Source organism: Thunnus maccoyii, chromosome 15, assembly GCF_910596095.1.
Source record: "Thunnus maccoyii chromosome 15, fThuMac1.1, whole genome shotgun sequence".
Classification (NCBI taxonomy): Eukaryota; Metazoa; Chordata; class Actinopteri; order Scombriformes; family Scombridae; genus Thunnus; species Thunnus maccoyii.
In genome coordinates, this window is record NC_056547.1 from 24367232 (window position 1) to 24385982 (window position 18751).

The window sequence follows — 18751 nt, forward strand, 5'->3', positions numbered from 1 at the left end:
GTAAAATGTCTCAAACGTCTCTGGCCAGTACGATGTGTGAGTATTATGGTATCACCTACTGAAAAGATGTTTTACCAGGATGTGGTGCTATGGTTTTTTATTTTGTAATTAAATCAGTCAAATGATTTGTACAATGGTAGCAGTTTCAACACTGAGTATGTTTGGGATTTTGGGAGGACTAAAAAACACAAGAAGAAAAATCCAATTGCTTCATTCTTCATTTCTTTTTTGCTTGTGCAAAGCATCTGTGCAACCTTCTGGGTTGGACCAAGCGAGCGCGATGAGAACAGACTTGATCGAAAAGAGGTCCTGCATCACACCCGTAATGTCTTCCCTCCTGGGCCAAACCAATGAACCAAGAAGCTGCTAAAGCGCATTTTTCTCATAGAGGGAGCAGATACCCTGTACACTGCAATAGATTTTCACTATCTCCTCTTCATCCTCCTCCTCTGTTCTCTATCGATTAGAGCAGCAACATGTCCTGAAGGCATGTGCAACCATATACAGTACACTACACACTGTATGTCGAGCCATCTGAACAGGACATGGAACAACTCTGATCCAGCCAAGACTCCCTCATTTGCAAAACAGCCACATATGCACACTTTCTCTCCCTCTCCTATTATTTGTTATTCTCTCACACAAATGCGCACTAAATCTCATCTCCTCCTACAATAAATGTGTACATACACCTTGTAATATCTCTTAGGCGGTAATTTTCCTGCACCATAAAATGAGTCATTTGTCTCCTCTATATTTTTTCTCTCTCTCAGCCGGTGGGGAAGGAGGAGCACGCTGCAAGAGCACTGCTGCTGAGATTAAAACCTGATGGAGGGTGTCTGAGCAATGCATGTGTGTATAGGTGAGTGTGTGTTGTATATATGTTTGTGTGGAGGAAAGAAAGAAGGAAGGAGGGAGAGAGGGGATTAAACCTCTATCTTGGGGTCTCTTTTCGGTGTCAGGGAGGCGCTTGGGGGAGGAGTGTTGGTGCTGACAGGGCAGTCTTTCTCTTGCATGATATGGACACACACGCACGACCGACACAAACTGCACACACACACAGAGGCACCCGACTCTTCTTTTGCATTATTTATGAAATGCTGCCATTATCCTATGTTTTACACCTTGCGTCAACTGAGTGCAAGGAAAAGAGCCATGCATGCGTGTGCGCACACAACACAAGGTGTATAAATACAGCCATGTGGCCGTTTCTGTGTTCATTGGTGAGTTAGAAGGGAATAAAGAAAGAAGGAGTAAGAAACTGTTGCCATGAAAGACCAGAAAGCCAGATCCACGTCTCTCATACGTATGTGACAATGAGTGTGGGGGAACAAAGAACAGGCCAACACACCCGAAGTCTTAAATAAGAAAAGTGTTCATCTATCCATAAAGTTTGAAAGATCGAAGTGTGTGGGAGTGTGTGGGTGGGGTTTTGTCATGGAAGCAACACCAAACAAAAGAGAGATCAAGTAAGAAAGTGAGATGTCACTTGTACAACAGAACGGCGCAGTAAGGAAGCGATGCCTGTTTTCAACATTCTGACAAAAAAACATGACACTTACTGTTGTAGTTGTCACTCTCTCTGATGATTGTAGGATAACACCACAGGGTATAGATACAGGGGTGTATCTGTATATATAATCCATGGTTTGGGTGCATCCCTTCATTAAAATAAATAAATAAATAAATAAATAATAGCATAATAACAATACCACATAGCGAGTTGTACAGTTTAAATCAATCAAGACCAGTGTTGTGCAGTAATGCACTCTGTGTTACAGTACTGTGGTAATTGTAATGACATTAGTAATGTTAGATATGTAATTACTTGCATTTTTCAAGAACCTGGTCAAAACTCACTCTACAAAATTTCCAGGTTTTACACAGTTATGTAGCTCTCTGCAGCCCTTGAGGTCCATCCATCAGTAGTGAGACTGACTGCTAATTATTTAATAATTATATAACAATAATTCATTGAAGACTGCAGCCTCTGCTTGTTTACAGACAAGCCACGACAGACTGACTGATGCATACGTGAAGGAGCATTAGCAGGGCTCCTGCCTGTAAGATGAGTGACTATTTACAAGCCACGTTGTAAAAAGTGTGGTTTCCAAAAAAGCAGAAAGGGGAAAAAAAAGAATAAATAAATGAAGAAAAATAAATAAATATGATCAGAACGATCACAAAGATGTTTCTGAAGATATAACGTCCCACAACTTCACTTCAACAGGTCGACATGTAGTTTTTGTCCATTTCACTTTGTCTGGTGTTGCTTTAACTCTCTGGTAAACCATTACTCTCCCACACGATACAAGACATGACAAGCTAACCCGACTATCTGTCACTCTTAGCCTTTATGTTGCTAAGGTGTTTATTCCACCAAACTGAATGTCCTGCACTGAACTGTTGGGGACAAATACACGTATACCCCTATTCATAACAAATACGTGTTATCTGATGTAACATCTTATTGTCCCAATGTACACTGAACCAAGAGTTCTGTGATCCATCACTAGTCTATTAAAGTGATGGTGCCCCATTAGTGCTCCTTTCATAATTTTCTTGTACTGCTGTCATCAGAGCATGAATTGCATGTACTTTTAAATATTGGACTTCTAATATGAGAAAACGGAACGTCTTCACTTGTCCGTTGGAGGCTGTGTTGATAGTAATGTGTTGAGGTAATTGAGGCTATATAGAAAGGTGTCTGACTTCCCCCCGCTGTTCATGAAACTGCTGTTGAATTTGTTTCACAATAGATACGAAGCCATTATCATCTCGTGATATGGGGTAATATATGAGGGAATAGTATATTAGTATATTTTAGTATACAATGGCCTCATGGTGCAGTTTATTATATGACTGTGTAGTGCAATTATCAGACCTAATGACTTCCAGTGGATGCCATTACCAATGGCATACCAATCTACCACCACCCCCATATTAGGTAGTTCTCAACTGATAGCATGAGTTATAGGTGTCCTTTGGTTTTCTGGGTATGTAAAGAATAAATTATGCAGTTTTTGGTGCCCATTGATTTCACAGGTCCCATCATTTTCTAATTCCTCAAGAAGTCCCACATAATTTGGTACTATTTATAGATAAAAACAGACAATGTTCTGAGTTACTTTAGACCTCTAAAACTTCTATAGGGCACTGTAAAATAATTTTTACTATGGTTTTTCTATTGCTCACATGTTCAGGATTTATGCTCTTTATCCTCTCAAATACAACTTAGTGACCAGGCCTTAAATACCTTTTGAGGCCAGCATTGTGAAGCTCATGACAGTTCAGTGTTTCCCTTATATTCATTCTGCAGCGGCAGAATTATGAGCGCCGCTGCTAAAATTTCACATGATAATTAATATCAATGGGCTACTAATGATTTTCACTCGCACACTGTGCAAACACAATAACAACCTACGTTACCATGGAATTGTTTTGAGTCATCCTCCCTCTCCTCTTTCTTCAAAGGACATCTACGTGAAAGTTACTGTTATAAGAGTAGCATAGCTACTTTAAGGAATAGGGCATAATGTGTGTAGGTAGCAAGTGTGTGGTTGAGCGAGCCGCAGAAAAGTGATGGTGAATGCGAGCGGAGCAGAGGAAAAGGTTAGCATTAAGCTGTCAGTCTGGCAGTAAATGTACAGTACAGACTCCAGTGTATCATTTAATAAATGCTGCAGCTTCTGAAGAACAAGAAAAGTCTCGTCAGTTTCCTCAACTGCTTGAAAAGTGAAGGGGGTTAGCCCCAAAATTAGCAACAACAGGTTAGCCTAATCTGACCAGGCTCACTTAAGGTGGACTGACCTTAAAAAACACAGCCGCTCCTAGACAGAAAAATGTCTGGCTGTGTTTTGCTCAGCAACGCCCCCCTCCCACCCCACCACCACCCCAAAGCAGTCAACCTAAGGCGCTGCAGTTGAGAATGAGTAGTGTTTAATGTGGTTGTCTGTTCCTGTCGGAGAACATCAACATTTCTCTCTGCTCATGCTGTGTGTCTGTGTTTGGTAGACCTTATCATAATTTCCAGCCCTGCTTACTACATTGAATAATTTAGCAGCTTTGGTGATGTATACGTCTGCGGTCCTGGCAGCAACTATAGTGTATGGCCTCTCTGGAGCTACATTCATAAAAACCCTTTTCCACTAATTCACCATGAACAGGCTGAATGTCCTGTCTGTGTAGCCCATTAAACTATAACAACCCTTGGTGCCATTTATTTTAAAAGAAAAATCAGTGTCCTTCTAATAGAGCCTGTCCCACAGAATTTACATGTGCCAGTATGAATTGAACTGATATATTTACCTCATTTTTAGGGCATCATGTCACATACTGAAATAAAAATACTGCCTTCTTTCCTCTTCTGTTCTTTTCTACTTCAAGGAAAGTTTGAAACCCCATAGTCACACACATCTGCACTCCCCCTGTGTTGGCATCGGTAACACAGTCCAACAAAAACAGTCCATGCTGAAACTCACTGCACCACAGTGAATCACTTTCTGTTAGCACTGTTGGGAAACTATCAGTTGGCTCCCAGTGGCTCAGTCTCGCAGTGCTGCTCCTGAAAGTGAAGCGATAGCCTGAGAATGTGCCTCACTTTGTTGCTTTTCCTCTTCGGTGAACTCGGTGGACAACATGTCATATAAAGCAATCCATAATGTCCACTGTGTATATAAGGAATTAATTTGGGCTGTCCATAACTGTGCTCATAACTGACTGAGCTGCAATGACGCTCCCAAAGGCTTTCCCATGACAGAGTCAAACTTATCTGAGCCAAACTCTGCTTCTTGTTTCTCCACCATCCAATAATGTCAGAGTATGTTAGTGGATGGTGGAGATGCTGTACACTAAGCTGCTACAGCTGCCTATGTTAGTGTGGAGGTTATAGACTTAACATCCCTATGAGTGTGCACATATTTTTGATGTTCTGCTTAGATTTCAGTTTTTTTTTTTTTTTTGACTTCTCACATTTTTTTTTTACATTTTAAATTTCCAGGTACCTCATGTGTCTATGGATCCATCTCCTTTGGAATTATGCTATTCTGATGTGCTCCGCATACATAAATGTGCAACATACAAGTGTTGCAGTGGGGATGGTTGGATTAGACCATGCTTGGAGCCAAGCTTGTTAAAGGTTTGGGGTATATTTGTATCCAGGGAATTTCAAGGATTTGCATCATTTTTTATAATAGTAATAAACTTTGTTTCTATACCACAATTCATGCATAAAATGCAACACAAGGTGCCTTACATAAAAGCAAATAATGTTTTACAATAAAGCGTAAAAATGTTTCACAATAAAATAAAATTTACACCAAAGCAAGGATAACTACAATAAAATAGGATACATTTAAATTAAAGAAAGGATAAAAAATACTCGATTTAGAGTCCTGTAAAACCACAGACAGAATGTACAACAAGCAAAAGCTCTCCATGTCTTATAGATCCAGCCTCAAGAACAATGAAAAAGGCTCGAGCTGGAGAATGTAAGGGACCTAGAGTAGGAGCCACTTATCTCTTAACCAGTGAAATAATCTTGAAATAAACTCTCTGACAGGTAACCAATGCAACGATGTTAAAATGCAGGCTCTCAGTCTGGTCTTTGTCAGAACACATGCTGCATTATACAAAAGCTGTCACTGATCAATAGCTTGCTCAGATACACCAGATTAAAGAGCACTGCAGTAATCAAATAGGCTAGAAATAGAAGCATATTTTATACTCTCTATATCAGACTCAGGTAATATGTCTTAAATGATAAGAGGATTTGGTCACATTTTAAAGAGTGTGAGTCACATTTCTAATGGGACTCTCACTCTTTAGTAATGGTCCACAGTCACACCAAGGTTTTTGACTTGCTCCTATGTGCTAAATGCAAGTGACAGCGCTCAACAAATCTCCCTGATGAGACTAAAACCGGAAAAAAACAACTATTGTCTGATATACATGGGTCAAAGATCCCCTTGATGTCCAAACAATTAAAAACACATTAAAGGAATAGCTCAGCATCCTAGAAAATACATTTATTTGCTTTCTTGTCAAGATTTAGATAAGAGGATTGATACCACTCTCACAGCTGTACAGTAGCCTAAATATAACGCTACAGCCAGATGGTTAGCATAATGATTGACTTAGTTTAGCATAAAGATTGGAACAAGGGGAAAACAGCTAGTCTGGCTCTGTCTAAAGTTAGAAAATCGGCCCACCAGCACCTCTAAAGCTCATGTAATATCTTGTTTTTTTAATCTGTACGAAAACGGAAGTGTAAAAATTGTGTGAAACCAATTTTCGTTTTTATGGGGATTATGTGTGGGACCATTCCTTCACCGCAAGAGACTTCCAGGAGTCTTTTCATCATTGTGAGGTTGCCAGACAACCAGCAGAGACTCCAGGAAGTCATTGCTGATATTTTTCTTACTTAGGAGTGAGCCAGGCTAGCTTTTTTTCCACTGCTTCCACTTTTTATGCATATAAATGTGTATAAAATGTTGAACTATTCCCTTAGAGCACCATACCATTGCACTAGTTGACATATTCTGTCATTGTGTTCAGCATGTGGACAGTGCAGTTTATTGGCAGATGTCATGCAACATCGGCTCTGTGTTAACACTGCTTTAATGAACTGAGAAACCTCCCCAAAGATATTCCCTTTTAAAGGAATAATTCTACATGTTGGTAAATTCAGATCAGTTCACTTTGCTGCTGAGAGTTACATGAGAAGCTTGATAACACTCCCATATGTGCATGTTAAGTATAAAGCTAGTGCCAGCAGGCAATTAGCTTAGCTTAGCATAATACAGAGACTGGAAACAGCTAGCTGTCCAAAGCTATCAGCAGCTCTATAGCTCACAAATTAACACACTGTATCTTGTTTGTTTAATCTGTACAAAAAGAGAATTGTAACAAATTTTACTCAAACTATTCCTTTAAATGGCAGCTTCTCTTGTGTGATGTTGTATAGACTGACGGGGCTGAGATACACATAAATAACAAGAATACCACAGCAGGGTCTCTGGTTACCACTCAAAGTGATGTTTGGTACCTTTACGTGACATTTGCAGACAATCAGCATCTCTTAGGTAGGCAGTTAATACATGATTGTATTTTCGAAGGCAAAGTTTAAAAGCACATTATTTATCCTGTTGGACAATGCAAACTTCACACCTCTGTTTGCCCTGGGCACCAGTCTGAAAAGATCTATGGTATCAACACCCAACACCCCCCCGTCACTGATTTGTGATTCTTGTATCTGGCAAGCTTAGCTTCTCCCAGGAGGCCCGCGCACTGCCTTGTGTTTTCCTAGCTGGACTCCTCGATGAGCACAAATAAACACTTGTTAAACAGAAATCCCAACCTCCCTAGCTGTGTGCACAGCAAACCAAACAAAGGAGCTAACGGCTGCACTTTGTAAGAAACTACTGAGCAGGAGTCAAGGGTCTGATAAAAGAGGCAGATACTCAGATAGAAGCTGGATACAGAAATGAAACTTGAGCGTGGATTGCTGAGCAGACGGCTATTACCAGTGCGAATCTGTAGACCTTCTGGGGGTAGGATACTCAGAGAACAACATCCATTAGAGGACAACACCCAGTGGAAACTGTCTTTTCCTCTTTGCATCAGCGTGGTGGAACAGAAAGAGACAAAAGGACAGAGACAGAGCCAGAGAGAGAGAGAGCAGAGGAAAAGGCTTAACAAGGTCAACAACGCATTTGAGGGATGCTCGACCTCTCATCTATTTTTGCAAAACTGCAAACCACATACACACACATACACACTGTCACATAGCAACACACAGTCAGACACGGCAACATGTCAGTATGCAATGAGACTTGACAGTGGCCAAAGGAAGATTGTTTAAGGCGATCAGTGTGACAGCTTCTTCTTTCCATACTGACACAAGATAGTGTGAATCCACCGCTAAAAGCCTGAATATTTAACCAGCAATATGATTTGCTTGTTGCAGACACCACTCTACTGTAGCACTTCATAGCACCACTATAAAATAAACCTCATTTAGGTGAAAAGCACAGTCACACATTTAATGAGTCACGCAATTGGTCTCTATATTCGGCTTGCAGATGTCAGTAATAACAGGGATGTGAATGTAGTTTTTCCCTTACAACTTTTATCAAAAACTACCATCTAAAGGTCGTCAGCCCAAATGCGAATAACTCTTGAGAATAAATTGCATGTCAATTAAAAATTTCAAACCCATCTATCACCATGAGCCTATCCACACTGAATCTGAAACATTTGTGTTTCGCAGTGCAGATTTCTTTTTTTTTTTTTTATTTACCACCGCTGGTTTGATTTCTGCAGATTTTAGATGCTGATAAAAACAAGCCAACCAATAAAATAATGACTTTTGCTCACCTGATCAATAGATTTTCTCAAACGCTGTCATAGCAGCCAACGTCATAATTCCCATACTGTCCCATGCTGTCACAGAACAATAGAAATGGATATTGATTGCTTGATCCATTTGATCTCACAGCATAGTGCCCTCTTAGATAAACACTGCAAAGAGCATAAAGACAACAAATATAAAGAGAACATCTAGGGAAGTATTGCAGCTGAACTTGATTGTGATGGTGTGTAGCCTACAAAAGAGGGGCAATGTACTCTGTTGTCAAGGGAACGTATATAGAAAACTTTTCCCTCCATGCATTACTTAATATCATGCTATGGACATTATATGTGTTGGAAATTACATGTAGTCATTATGAAAAGTCTATTATAAAACCTGACCATAAAGCGAGCCCCGGAGGTCTTATAAGCTGTTCTAAACTGAGCGACCATGTAATAAAAGCATACATATGATAAACACATTTTGATTTATACTCTATATGCAAACATGTACTGACCCCCTCTGTTCAGTGCAGAGTTCTAAGGCAAAAAGCTTTAACTCTTAATCTGCCAGACTAAATACATACATTTCCCCTTATTCTACCCAAAAATTGTACTTTTTGGTATCAGTTTTCATCAACAAGAGCACCTTTAGGTTCCCTGAATTAAATAGTTGTGAAACTGATTGAGCACATGGCTTCTGCATTTCTGTAAAGGATTAAAAGCACTTTTCAGTTGCTGGCGCCCACACTGAATCATATTGTATTCTATTTTAAATGTAGTATGAATCTGATCAACCTGAGAAAAACAAAATATATTTTAATCATTTTAAAAAGTCAGTGTAGTTCAACTCAACTGTTCCTCTATGCTACATTTCCTATTTATTTTTACCCACTTAATTGTGACCAAACAAGACTATGTTTGAGATGACTAATGGCATCTCGTTGGCATGGCATGGATTTTCAACGGATGACAAGTTTCAGAAGTCCGCTACAGAAAATGATGCATTACTAATTGACCCCAAACATGAATAAGATATCATACTGCACATTTCCTTGTTGTGAATGACATTTTTGTCACACAAAAGTGATGTTTATGTATTCATGCATAACACATGTAACATATAAAAGATGAAATATTTACTCATTTTCTGCAATGACAATGCTTAATGGTCAAGAAGAAAGACAAAAAAAATTTAGGGGAAAAAAAGATTATGAAATTATTATTATTTTTACACCCCAGATAATGAAGAACTAAAGCCAATGTCAGCAAAACACAATGTTTAACTGAGAGATAACAGTAAAAAGTATTCACTTTTACTCTTACTGTACTTGCAAACATTCTTTGAAGTGATTCTAAGAACTTGACTCTCAAAGATACTTTGTTCCTCCCAGCACTATGCTTTTTTCTGTTTATGATCTTCAATTTTGATGTTATTCCCTTTTTTACTAATCATTTATTGATAGTAAAATACTACACTTAGCACCTGACTTTAAAAGTTGTTGTATCTCACCTGAATAATCAGACAATTTCAGTCCTGGTTAACATATATCAATCCTTCTCTCAGACTAATAGCCAGTTGACCCTGAACTGCTGAAGCACATACATTTTGACACTGAAGCAAGTCTGGAGTGCAGCATCCAAACTAACCTCCGCTAGCCGGGAATGTCAGCGTTGGTCCAGACCTTGGAATGAGTGGATGCTATAATCCGTCCAAGCTGGCTAAAAGGAGCATCAGCATGCAGCGAACCTGGAGGGAATGAAGCCTATCTGGTCTCCTAACACAAACATGATGGGATCTGTTTGGCCACAGATTGCTCAGGGCAATGAAATACAAATGGCTTAACACACACTTTTACACACATGCATGCACCCGGGGCCTCTCACATTTAAAATGACACAACCGCAGGCAGGCATCAGGGCAAACAAAGTTACCATTTTTGGCCAAAGTGCATATTTTTAATGCACGCACGAACAGAGATACACACATGTTGACGGATAGCTTGTGAAGGCTCTCTGCCACGTTTTGCATTTCAGTTCAAAGGGTCAGTGTAGAGCCTGGAGAATCATCTGTTCTTCTGGAGTCCTTTAACTCTTATTGACAAGCTCACGATGCCCAGCCTGCAAATCCAAACAAATGCACCAACAAACACACATAGACACACACAGTGCATACATCCATACATTTACATCGCATACACATATTTAAATTCACACATGCGATGGCAACATTACCAGGATGGTCGTGTTACTGTACTGTCACATTGTTGAAGTGGAGTCTCTATGTCAGGCCTAAATTGGCCTTTGAATATGCTAATAATTCAGCTGGAAGCAATTTAGATAGGAGGGGAGCATTAATGTGAAGTACCTCATCCTCTAACCAGGCAGCCATGCTCACAATGACACAATTACACTTAACACACAGCCTTTACACCACAACTCTCTCTCTCTCTCACACACACACACACACACACACACACACACTGACAGTCGCATTCACATAGATTCCCATTCAGACCTGTCAAATTGACGGTTCTCACCATGGAACACTTTGGCTAAATGAGCTTAAGTGGATGAGAAATGCAACAGAGGGGAAGAAAGAATGATCCTTTTGTAGTGTGATTATCCTATAAGAGGTTTGGAGAATTGGTGGGAAACAGCACACAAAAACACACACAAACACACACACACACAAGCTCATATAATACACACCTGTCTGAATAGGACATTGCAGATACAGTACGTCAACAGCTGCTACTGTATCATGTCAAGGCTTGATACAACAGTGACAAACCGCTGATGCAAAACGCACATTCATGACTGAAATACTCTGCCTTTTGTGGCATTGACAGGCCGCCTTTTTAATTATTTTGTGTATTTATGCCCCAAACTCTATTCATAATTTATGATCAACCCAGTTGTGGTCATCAAATAGACAGATCTAAACATAACAATGACAGCGCTGACGCAAAATAAGGGGTGAGGCCTGAAATAAAGAGCCATCGTCATGGCTAACAGGCTCTTCTTTTTTTTTTTTTTACTTTGCTCATAACACTGAGCTGATACATTCTGGTAAGTGAGGTTCAACATTCCGTGTTTTTCAAATAAGACCAGGAAACATTTCATAAGCGGAATAGACATAATTAGCGCTGAAAGATTATGTAAATAAGACTGTTGTCGTATTGGCATAGAGAAAACCAGAGTGGCTCGAAACATCTGCACACACACACACTCACGCACACACACATGCGTAGACTTTTCCTCCGAAGGGACAGGATAATTGGCTGCTGAGCGGGAGCCCCCTTTGGCTCCTCATTAGCAGCTGTGGACGGCTTGTGTGTGTGTGTGCGTGCACGCCCAATGCGTGTGTGGGAGCATCGTGAGCATTCCTGCTGTACGCACATGCAGAACGTGTATTTGATCAAAATGCATGTCACATCACATTGGTGTGCATCAGTGATCATCTTCTTTGATGCCTTCCTACAAAGCCATGTTTTATTATTGTCTCCCGTACACAGAAATATGGCTCAAGCAATTGCAGTCTTGTGTGTGTGGGAATGCGTGTGTGTCTGCATTTTGATTATGTGGTCTACTCGATGATGTAGTAGCGTTTTTTTCCTGCAAGAGGGGATAATATGGGGTAATTTCACAGCATTAGGAAGACCTATGGTTAAGTTGGAGAGCTTTCCTCGCTATCGCAGCCCACAATGCAGATGAACTGACCAACATGGTGAGTTTTTTTCTGCCTCTGTTTCACTAAACAAATCCCCAACGCCTTCTCACACAGAGAATTTTCTATCTCTCACCCACACAGAGAACATAAAAAAACTTTTCACAATCTTGTTTATGCCTTTTGATGAACTCCTCTATTCAAGCAGATAGCGAATAGATGTCAAGTGTTTCAACTTTTGGATTCAAGTACCAGCGTTCAACATTTGGATGCTTTTGAATGCAGCCTTTGAGTCACAGGGACTCCCTAAAAACTTGGTATTTCATGCGGAAGGGTGTGGTTTTGCACGACGTAGCAAATAATATAGATTACTACTTTTAAATTGTGCTATCCAGTCATGCAAACATTAGACTGTCATATCGTGTGCCATGAAAATATTAGATGAAATTTACTCCGCATTCAATATGAGATAAGTTATTTGTGCAGATGTATGTCATATATGAACGTATCAGAGGGAAACTCTCAGGGCCTTCAAGGTATTCAGTGAAGGTCTAAGAAAGACTACTGGAAGAATTTTTGTATGCCTAATAAATATTTTTTTAATTATTTTTATTCACTGAAATAATAATTTTCTAGATCATTGTTATAAACTTGGACTAATATGCCTTGACAAACAGTGGGTTTTAAAGATTACCTAAAGAAAAACTAGAAGTTATCTAGAAAAGTCGACCATCACCCGCCGGATTGGTGCAAGTTAGCAAAAGCTACCAGAGGCATTTTCAAGCTAGCAGCTACAGTCGCTATCCATGGCTAACGGGCAGTCCGCGCACCAACAGGCTGTACTGCTGGGATTGCTTGCTTTTCAGTCCCAACAAGGGGCCCTGGTCCAGTACAGGATTTAATAATTTGAGTTGCTTAACTAAAGCAGCTGTGAAACATCAGTCTACCCTCGGACACCTGTGTGCCACTGTTTCTCTGAAAATGTTAGGAGACGCACATATTGATCTGCAGTTGAGTAACAGTGGAGAGTGACCATTGCACACAATGAGAAGGTGAGACAGAACAGGGAGAGTTTGAAACTGCTCATCCACACTGTGGTGTTTTTGGGGAAGCAAGAACTATTTAAAGGACATGACGAGAGCAGAGAATTGGCGATCAAGGGGAATTATTTGGAGGTGTTGGACTACTTAGCTTAATACGATAGTGAGCTGAGATGCCACCTGGCAACATCTGAGGTATTTACTGGTACGTCAAACAAAATCCAGAATAAATCAGAATGACCTGATCAGTGCCACTGCAGATGTGTTAAGGGATTCAATGAAAGAAGAGGTGAGGAACACACCATTTGTAGTGGTCATGTTGGTGCGACAACTGATGCGAGTAACTCAGCACAGATGTCACTTGTGTTACGCTACGTGACTGACAGTGGAGTGAAGGAGAGATTTTTCAGATTGCAGGATGTCACTGTGCACAAGCAGGTGGAGGCTGTTGCAGCTCACATTATTGCCTTTCTTAACAAGGTAGGATGCACTTCAAAGGTAATTGCTCAGTGTTATGATGGAGCTGCGGTGATGGCCTCTGGTCTACATGGAGGTCAGGGTAAAGGAAGCAATTGCACAGGCACACATTGAATCTGGGGAAAAAAAATCTTTTTTCAGTGGCCTGGCAGCGTTTTTCTCACCTAAACACACAAAATTATAGGATGACATGCCAGCACAGACTACCCAGAGTTGCCCTAACACGGTGGACATATTCATTTTGCTTGGTCAACACAGTGTACAAGAGGAGAGAAGAGCTACGAGAAGTGTTTGAGCACAGTGTAGATCACGAGGACTCTGATGTGGACAGTGTTTGCTGTACAGATGGATATGTCAACCTTATGTCCAGCTTCAAGTTCTGTTTCCTTCTGGCTACCTTCAACTCCATATTTGCACATTCGGGTGTACTACGGGGACATAGTAACCATAGTTACTTTGAAACTTTCTCAAGATTCCCAGTAATAGGTTTTTAGGTTAATATGCCTATACAAAACCATGAATGTAAGTACCTCAGTGCTGAAATTTAGTAATAGAACATCATTTTACATTTTTGGTTAACATTATACAGGGTTGCCAACACGCTCCAATTGCTCTCAAATCAATCTCTCAAATCTCACACCAAATAAGAGACCTTGCTTCACCACAACTGGCTCAAATCAGTGCAACTCTGAGCTCAGCACACCAGGTTAACTAAGGCTGTTTCTCAGGTAGAGCAGGGTTGGATGGGATGAAAAACATTTCAAATATAAACAGCCCTTCTTCTAATAACCATTTCCTGTCCTGATTGACCCCTTTATATACTGTTCTTGATGTATTCTTGGTTTTCATAGCACCCTCAATCTAACTAATCTAGACTAGTTCTCTCAATTGCTTTAAAACACAATTGAGAAAAAGTTTGTCAGGCGTCTGCACTGCCTACTGAGGAGTAAACCAAGATAAACTGAGTGCACAACAGATATAGTAAAACAGGATGCCAGTATGTTGTCTTACATGGATATCATACCAGTTAAACAGAGAAGACCTAAAGTGGATAATCCAGCAAAACACAGAACAAGGGATCTGATAGTCAAGTACTTTGTTCTGAATGAGACTGGAAAAATACCTGTCTGCAAAGTGTCATTTATGGGTGTTTTTTTGTAAGTACTTAATATTGCTATTAATATTATTTTTTTAAATTTCATTTCAGATTATTTTCTTTTTATTTTTATATATTGCTTTGGACTTTCAGTCTGTTAAGAACACACCACCTTGGTTATAATCTTCCAGTTTTGCCTTCACACTTCTACTGACAATTATCATTTCAGTGTATCTGTCTTAATTGATATAAAACTGAGATACGTTCCAAATGTTAATGTTTGAGAATCTGAAAAAAGCAAATGTTAGGCATTTGGATTTAAAACTTTAAATCATTTTAAACAATTAATCAGCTATCAAAAAACATGTCAGCCATTTTTCCTTCAATCCACTAATTGCTCACTGCTCTAACCAAGAGCTTTACAAGAGGGTTCAGTGTGTGTGTGTGTGTGTGTGAAATTGCCAAAACTTAATTTTAAAAATGCATCATTGCATAGTTCATGGACAGAAAGTTTAGTTTTTTATTTTATTTTAGGTACTGCTAAGTTGCCTGGTAATAATTCAAATGCATTTGAGCACTGGCACGGTCACAACTCAGTTCGGGTTGGGTTGGGTTAGACGAAGCAGGGAGATTGCACATTCGTTGTAACTTAATGGGTAAATTTTACTTAACCAAAATAGAATATACTATAAACCAAGGACAAAACACAGCAAACAAGAAAAATACAACCATACCAACAGCTATAAGAGAGTCTCAGTAATATAATATAATTGGGCATTCAAGTCCAGGGGAGCCAGATTTCCCTGACTGGAGTCATAATAGCCGAATTCCATTTAGCTGCTTCAGTTTAAGGGTCCATGCTTTCACACTGTCACACTGTCACACTGTCATGACTTACTGGGACACTTCAGTAACACCTATGCTTCTGCTATGACAAGTCAAAAAGTCTGCTGCGTTCAAATTAAAATGTACAGGTACAGGTTAGAGTAAAGTTTATAATCGTGTAACAAGGCAGCTGGATTCGCGAGATCATAACATCACAAGATCACGCGAAAATCCATCTTGTCAGGCTTCAAGTTATGTGCTTTTGTCCAAACCACTGGTTGTTCAGACCAATCAGCATCACAAGTGATAGACAGATGGTTCATCACCTGCAAAGTATTTTTTGAAAGTGCCTGCCCTTTTCCAAACAGTTTCCATGGATGACTTAGTTTTACAGCCCCTGCACACCCTTTGGTTCACCCCTACAATCTCCCTCATTTTCCTCTTAGTTTTCTTTCAGCTGTTAAGGTTGAACAATTTACCATTCTCTTTTACCTGAGCTCTAATCAGCAATAAAAACACCTGTGGGTGTCTACAGGGCCTTTAATTCTCACCTAAGTTTATATCTAAAGGCTGGGTTACACCAAAGTTGTGTCTAAAATCACTACCTATTTACTATATAGTGCACTATTTACTGTCAGTCATTTTATTTGAGCGTGCAAATTCTAAGTCTAAAATACTGCTCTATATTGTGCTCTCAAAAATTCCACAAAATAAAAAAAAAGTTGTGTCCATGGCATGTACACTAATTTCTGCTAATGAATGATTTGGGACACAGCATTTAAAACAGGAAAGTTTTGCAGCATAATCCATTCATTTCAATGGAGGGTTAGGGTTAGTCAGAGAGTCTAAAATGTAGAAAGTTATTGTAGCTTATTAGCTGTGTTGCAGTATAAACTGCTCCACAAAAGAGGAAAGGGTCAAAGACAGTTATGAGACAAGAGTCAATTTTGCAACGTCTGTGTGAAGTCATAGTTTGGACTGAGCTTGCTTAAGCTCGCTAGCTTAAAGAGCTTTTTTCCCTCCAGTATTTCTTTATTGCATGACTCCAGTGTTGAGAAAAAAAAAGCAAGGGCTGAGTACAGAGAAAATAGAAAGAAGCTCAGAGAGTTACAATGACCAGCACCAGCATGGTTCCAGCTCGCTAGCATGTTAGCCATTAGCTTGCCAGCTACACCAGTTCTCCAACTAACCCTGCAAATAGTCACTATGTCAACAAGCCTCTGGCAACGTATATATTGAGAGGAGTGACACGTTCTTTTTGTTTAGCCCTAAAACAAGTACTAATTGTGAACTGGGCACTTAAATGAGGGTTAAATGAGGGTTTTGATCAGTTAGACAAAATAATTTCCTTTCTAATGATGGAAGAAGAAGGCCATGCACAATCAAAGAGTACTTTACATAAGGTAATTTTCTCTGAGCCCTTACATTCATTTAAGCTGAACTCTTGCCTGGGAACAGAACAGAGCAGACAGTTTGTACAGACACATTGTCCAAAACCTATTCTGGCAACCAGAACAGAGACAAGAAGACAGGGGCACCGTCTCTGTCAGCTATGACCCTGTGTGTGTTCAGCCGGTCTAATATTCCCTGACAAATACCAATATTAAGCGCTGGAGAGACAGACAGAGAGAAATCATGATTTTATTCTGAGTATCTAACAAATCTCAAGACACATCAATCACAAAGTGGCACAGTGCTTAAATACAGCCAATAATTGCATGATAGTCCACAGCTGTGTTTGAGGTGTGCCCATCATCACATACAACAGCTTATTCAAACCCACCCTCAAAAAAAGGAAAACAGAAAAAGAAAAAAGACATCTCAGTGAGATTACCGTCGCCTTCCTTTTTCTCACTTTTTGGGGGTGGAGGTCTGTACAGGAGGGGGGCAGTTGAATGGCAGTTGTGGGGAGCTTAGTGGTACCTGCACATCTTGTACTTGTACCTGTGCAGCATCTGGCTCGTTGATGGAGAGAAGGGTCAAATTCAAGATTGCATTTAAGGTTTTCTTTTTAGCATAATACCTTGCTGTACCTCCACTGTTTTTTTTCCTTTTCATGTTATTTCATGGTAAGATCCTCTGTTTTTTTTAAATTTTGTTTTCCTCTCTGATACTTGAAAGTGCAATACATGTTATCAGAATGTAGTTTTCCTCCAATAGCTACAATCTATTGTTTTACTGATTGATTAATATAAAACCCAAAAAAATGCACAGTGAGTGAGAGATCAATGTATAACAACCGATGGGACTCAATCCAATGAAGCTAACATGTAATAACATGTTAGATGTATGTAATAACATGAGATGTGAGATGTTATGTAATAACAGCTACACATGATAAGACCTGCTTAACACCCTTTCAATGACTTCTCTGATTCCTGACTTTTCTCTTTCCTTCCGGCTGTACCTCAGGAGTTTTGGGTTGCCATAAATCCTCTCTCTATGCTTTTTCTACCTAGCACTTGCTGTACCTTTCTTTTTTGCGCTAGCTTTAACCCTGTAATACTAATCAGCAAAACATCAAGTTAATATGTTAATCAATTAAATAGCAGACCTGTAGGTAGCTCTACTGGCACTACAATACCCAGATAAAATAAAATATAAAACAATAACTCACTTAAAAAAGGGCAAATTATCACTTCCGCAACACGCATCACAGTGTAGCGATACATGAGATGTGTGTTGCAGAGGATGAGAGGTGCTAGCTCATTTCACTAACAATGGAGAAGCCATTACAACTCAGCAAAAGATTTGTCATAGTTCATGTTAGGAACCTATTTACCTTTATATTGATCATATATTGATAAATCTTATTTCAAAGAAGTAATATTTCATGTTGCAGTAATGAGAATCAATTTTGTCATGTACAGGGGTTGGAGAAGGAAGTTTTCATTTTAAAGTGTGAAAAATTGAAGAGACTTAGATTACTTGGTATTCATCTTGTAGCATCTCTTCTTTGTGATGCATCTTGGGAGAATAAAACGTTTATTTAAAAATACTGTAGTCCCTACAGGAATGTGAAAAATGTGGAGGATGAGAGCTGCATCCACGGACATTGTGTTTTTCCACAAAAAAAAAGTAATTTGAAAATGAAACTGTATCATGCATTATGTTTTACTTTACTACAAGACATGATGAACAATATGCATTTTGTTTTAGTGAAAATGTTTGAGTTTATACAATCTAAAATGCAATCAAAGATCCATTGAAATGAATGTGGACGCATTGCAGTAATGTGAATTGTATTCAAATACAATAATAGTGATTTTTTATGTGTAAATCACACGCTGTACA

At 39.4% G+C, this 18751-nt stretch overlaps 1 long non-coding RNA gene across 1 annotated transcript in view; it reads left to right on the forward strand.

Moving 5' to 3' along the window:
- The window catches only part of LOC121913697, a 34480-nt gene that overhangs the window by 14358 nt on the left and 1371 nt on the right, over window positions 1–18751 (forward strand). Inside the window, exon 2 of the long non-coding RNA XR_006100349.1 lies at window positions 774–862. This is a non-coding gene — a long non-coding RNA (uncharacterized LOC121913697). The remainder of the gene's footprint in view (window positions 1–773; window positions 863–18751) is intronic.